Source organism: Hibiscus syriacus, unplaced genomic scaffold (assembly GCF_006381635.1).
Source record: "Hibiscus syriacus cultivar Baekdansim isolate YM2019G1 unplaced genomic scaffold, ASM638163v2 tig00110940_pilon, whole genome shotgun sequence".
NCBI lineage: Eukaryota > Viridiplantae > Streptophyta > Magnoliopsida > Malvales > Malvaceae > Hibiscus > Hibiscus syriacus.
The window spans coordinates 1,968,398-1,974,343 of NW_024062923.1; the positions used below are offsets into that span (position 1 = coordinate 1,968,398).

Below are 5,946 nucleotides of genomic sequence, written 5' to 3' on the forward strand. Positions count from 1 at the left end.
AGTTGTGTATTTGTTTAGATGAAAAATCGAGTCAATATTGCTAAGAAAATCATCATTTGTAGATGTTAATTAACTTGAACATCATGTAATGCATACAATTTTTAAAGGTCTTATCATTCACTTGTTCATTTTCTTATGCTTGGTTCCAATAATATGAAATGGTTGAGGAGGTTACTGCATATTGTGGATTTTATCTCTAACTTCTAATTAGTTGTTCTGTCAAAGCTTGGTAGAGGTACCATATAAACTTTTTCACTTTAATGTTTCAATGAACTTATTTTATTTGTCTTTTCTCATATGCTAGAATTTTTTGTTGTTTTATGTAATTGAATTGATAAGATGCATTTGATTCCCTGTATTTGTAATGAAAGGCATTATATAAGTGAGTCAGGAAGGAATTAACTCCTGTATTTTAAGTCCTAAACTTATGGAACAATTACAGTACAACAGTATAGCTGTCTTATATACTTTCTCCTCTCACCTCCTTCTTTATGCTCATATGTAGTTGAAATGAATGTGATCTGATTGTGAAATTTTCATTTAGTGGTATGCTATGTTTTAGTTGTCTTGACTGTGATAGAACTGTTATCTTTTCAGTGCATGAACGCTCAGCATACTTAAATATAAATAGATCTCTATAGTAGTTTGTTGTGTAGAATTTGAATGTCAAATTAGTGCATTGGTCAGAGATATATTCATGAATGAGAAACAATTATCAGTGCTTTGGAATTATTGATTGAGAAGAGCTTCTTATAGGGAAAATCATAACACGATTATTGTAAATAATATCGGTAAACAAAAATGTAGAAAGATGTCGGTAGATGAATGCCTAATGTATTCACCTGTTAAGATATTTCAGGATAATGTTTATTGCAAAAAGCAGCATTTAATGACTATTTTATCAGTTCAATATGAAGTTACTGGACCAGTTAATGTTCTTGGTCGATGATTGTACTTTACTTTCAGGTTATGGAGTTCTTTAAAATATTGTTAGTATTCATGTGCTACTAAGTTGTTGAATATTATGGTTACTTGAATTTGTTAGTATTTTTTGTATATTGTGTTGCTTTAGTTTCATTTTAGTCTACAACGGTTCTGTTTATGTTAGAGTTATTACCCAATTTCTTCTTAGACCAGTCCATGTAGTTACAATCAAAACAGTGGTAAAAGTGTGTCCCAATTAACTTATACAAATGATGCTTTTCATGGCAGTCTTGACTCGCTTAGTCATATAAAGAAATACAAAACTTATTTGAACCAAGTAGAATCATGTGATCGATCTACTTTGAAGATTAACCAAAGAGTAGTAAGCACCTGTTGGTCCCTTAGCTAACAAAGATGAATGATTACCATTCTCAATCACTTTCCCTTCCTCTAACACAACAATAACATCACAGTTTTGAATGGTACGTAGCCTATGTGCCACAACTACACTAGTCCTCCCCACCATCACTCGTTCTAGTGCCTGTTGAACCACTTTCTCAGATTTACCATCAAGTGCACTTGTTGCTTCATCTAACAATAACACCGTCGGATTCCTCATTATGGCTCGGGCTATAGCGATGCGTTGCTTTTGCCCCCCGGATAGTTGTACACCTCTATCTCCACACCAGGTATCGTAGCCATCTGCTAGGCCTGCAATGAAATCATGTACATTGGCTTCTTTGGCTGCTTCAATGATTTCAGATTCATTAGTTTTATCAGGTGCTCCATACAAAATGTTTTCCTTGATTGTGCCGGAAAATAGTGCTGGTTCTTGGCTAACGAGTGCTATGTGTTTCCTCAATGACCTTAGGTTGTATAATCTTATATCTCGACCATCAATCTTCACTACCCCTTTGAGAGGGTCATAAAATCTCTCAATCAAACTGATGACTGTTGATTTACCAGATCCACTTTGTCCGACCAACGCTGTTGATTTCCCAGCTTCGACAAATATTGAAAAGTCCTTCAAGATGATCATATTAGGCCTGGCCGGATATGCAAAATCGATGCCACAAATTTCCACATGTCCTGTGATTTCTTCAGCAACGTAACCGTTAGAGTCATCCGGTTCAATTCTTGTATAGCGGTCTGATATAGCAAACAAAGATCCAACAACCTCAACACTCTTGGCCAAGTCTGATGTCATGCTTGCAGCTTGAGCAATGAAAAGGCCAGTGTTGATCAAAATGAGGTATGTTTCAAAGAAGGCTTTTGAGGTGATGTGTCCCTGAGATACAAGTTTCCCACCATACCAGAAATTAAAGGCTACAATGCTTGGCACAAGGAATCGAGACAAGCCAAGTCCAAGACCCGCTAACCAAGATTGTCTAACATTCTCTTTTCTTGGACTCTCGTGGGACTTCTGTAACATTTTCAAGATTCGATCTTGAGATGAGAAGGCAGTAATGGTTCGGTGGTTGGAAACTGCCTCAGTAGCAAGCTTGCTGCTCTCTTGTTGTGCTTCGATAGCTTTTTGGGACATTCTTTTTAGTAAGACAATTCGAGCGTAAAAGGAGAGGATGATGAGGGGTTGGACTACTATCATGACAATTGCAAGTCTCCATGCAATGAATAATCCCAGGGCACAACCTAAAGTTACACACGATATGGTTTGCACAAGAAAAGACACTCCATCACCAATTAAAGATCTCACCTGTAAGCATCCAACGCCGCTAATTATATTTGAATTTATCATCTAAATCAATTATATGCATCTTAGGATTTTGAGTTTTTATTATGCAGCTTGTATTGAGATCTGATAAATATATATTGTAAGGGATCATGTAGCTGGTTCACATAGGAATCATGATTAAACAAACAATTCATCATAATCATAAAAAAACAAAGTAAAAAGATGGAAAGAAGAACATACCCCACTTGCATCTTTTTCTAATCTAGCACAAACAGGGCCACTAGAATTCTCAACTTGGTCAAACCACCCAACTTCGAAAGTCAGTATCTTTGAAAGCAACCTTTCTCTTATCCTCTTTGTCAAGTGCTCCCCCATAAGAAAAATTATAATGCAGAATAATATTGATCGTCAATGAAAATAGGAAAAACCCTAGGAAACCCAACGCATAAACCTTCGCCTTTTCTTTAATTTCACCATGATCCGTGAGAAAAAACATTGATATCATTGACCCCATTGTGAAAGATGAAAGTGGTTGCACTGCACCAGCTAAAATTGCACTCAAGCATCCTATGGTAGCTTGTTTCCACTCCGGTAAATTCAAGGCCAAAAATCTTCTGAAAGATGGTGTAGAAACTTTCATCTCTGCATCTAGTGAAGCATGATTTGATGCTGCAGAATTGGTTGAACTTGTTCGGCTGGCTAGAGAGGAGACTCTACGACTGCTAGCAATGTTGATTTCCATGTTTGTTATATGAGTTGATTCATTCACTGATAAACTTCTATTACATTCTTCCACGACTTTCACTTGTTCTGTTTGTTGAAGTTGCACTAGCATGGGATAAATGTCTTTTTCATTTACCATTAACTCATTATGTGATCCGATTTCCATGACCTGCCCATCTTGGACAACAGCAATTAAATCTGCATGTCTAATAGTAGAAAGGCGGTGGGCAACAATGATTGTGGTGCGTCCAATAGAGGCCTTGTCAAGAGCTTCTTGCACAATACGTTCAGATTCAGAATCTAATGCACTTGTTGCCTCATCAAGGAGGAGGATTTTGGGTGCTTTTATCAAAGCTCTTGCTATGGCAATTCTTTGTTTCTGTCCACCAGACATTTGAACCCCTCTTTCTCCAACCTGTTAAATATAAAACAAAATTTTGAACATTTTTTCCTTATAATGAAGATATTTTTGTTCAAGCTATAGGACTATATAGACTATCAGTTTCTCTTTCTGGATGTTATACTTGTTTAGTAAAGTGACCTGAAAAAAAAATTAAAGCGGTTTACACTGACTTGGTAAAAATAAAGATAAGCAAACAAACCTGGGTGTCATATCCTTGAGGAAACTGGGATATGAAACTATGGGCATTGGAAGCTTTGGCAGCTTCAATAACCTTTTCCATTCCAGCTTCTTCATTGCCAAAAAGTATGTTCTCTTTAATGGTTGTTGCAAACAGTGTAGGCTCTTGACTCACCAACCCCATTTGTGACCTTAACCACTTGAGCTGCAATTTTTTAATTGAAACCCCATCAAGAAGAATGTCTCCTCCAAGAGGGTCATAAAACCTTTGCAACAGTGAAATCACTGTGGATTTTCCTGATCCACTACTACCCACCAAAGCCACAGTCTTTCCTGCAGGAATTTTGAGACAGAAACTCTTGAAAATTATGCTCTCAGGCCTTGAAGGGTATGCAAATTCAACCTGTTTGAATTCTAATTCTCCCAAAATGTTATCCAATGTTTCCCCTACCAAATTATCTAAATCAATCTTTGGGACTCTTTTAATCATTTCATTTATACGCTCTGCAGCCGCACATGCTTCAAATAAGGGCTTCAGGTTGGATAAGCCAATACCAAGTTCTCTGTTTAATAAAAGGAAAAATGACACTAAAAATCAGAATGAGACGAACTATGCGTGAAACGGAAAAATGATATATTGCCACTATCGAAGATAACATGCATCATGGTCAAGTATTAAAAATTTAAAAACTCTTACTGTCCTCCCACAGCAATACAAGTGCCCACAATGAATATAGTTCCACCCTTAGCTCCATGGTACATAACCATTCTGCTACCGTAGTAAATAATGAAAGCCCAAACTGCAAAAGTAATTCCATTGCTTCCAATGGCTAAGCCTTTAGCCATCCCTTGCTTCAGCCCCAACTTTAAAGATCCATGTAGAGCTGCAGAGAACTCAGTTGTGGTTTTCCTTTCACCGACAAAAGCATAAACTGTTCTTATGGAAGATATTGCCTGCTCTGCTATTGTGTTGGCTTTATTATACTCTACCCTAATCTTCCTTGCAAGACTCAGTAAAATTCTTCCATATAACAAAGATGGAGCCACCAAAAGTATAATAAATGGAAAAACCACAAGGGCCAATCTCCATAGTATGAGAAAAGATACTAAATAACTTCCAATAAATAGTGCACCAGTTGTTATTAAGCTTGGAACCTGATACATGATAAGCAAGTCAGTCGAATAACAACTTGAATTAAGGTAGTAGTTTCTGCAAAGAAAAATGACTTGGATGAATATTTTGAGAAACATTTGCAACCTTCTCACTGATAACATCTTGAATTATGAGACTGTCACTGGAAACACTTGTGACTACTTCAGCTGTGCTCGTTACATTCAAGTCAAAGTAGCCAACATCTTGCCTTAGGACAGCTTTCAAATACCTTGTTCTCATTCGTGCGGCTTGCCTTTCACTTGTCCTTGTCCAACAATATCCTTCTGAAATTTTTTTGAAATCATTGAGCAAAACTTGGAGTAATTAATATGTTTGCTATTCCCTCTAACTCAGAAGCAATTAACTAGCACAATAAGCATTTGCTTCAAACTCACTTAGGAAGCACCCAACGCATCCACCACAGGCAATCAAAATCATATATAGAGCCACCTGTCAGCCATGGAAACAAGCCCAATGGATCTGATGAGTTATATGAATACTATATGCGGCATGGGCATAATCATTCAAATATATGGCAAAATCTAAAAAAAAATGAGCATATAAGTATCAGATTTTCATCTCAAGTCTGAGTAATATTAATCATAGCTTGTGAGTAATAACGTACCTTATTAACGTTGTGGGTGAGCAAATCAAGAGATGAAGCTGAAACAGCGCCGCCAAGATTGTTAAACATACGGCCAGCAAAATATATTATCAGAGGTGAACTACTGCCATCAGCAACAGCTCCAATGAAGCCTGCAGCCATCAACCACATATCTACACCATCCGCAAGCATGAAAATGGAATTTATGGATCCATGTTTCTCCTTCTTAACATCATCGTTACCAACCATCGTTTTCTTTTCTTCCATTG

The 5,946-nt window shown here is 37.0% G+C and overlaps 1 pseudogene; it reads right to left on the reverse strand.

Moving 5' to 3' along the window:
- Nucleotides 1–1,267: 1,267 nt before the first annotated feature.
- LOC120147496 lies at nt 1,268–5,946 on the reverse strand (annotated as a pseudogene).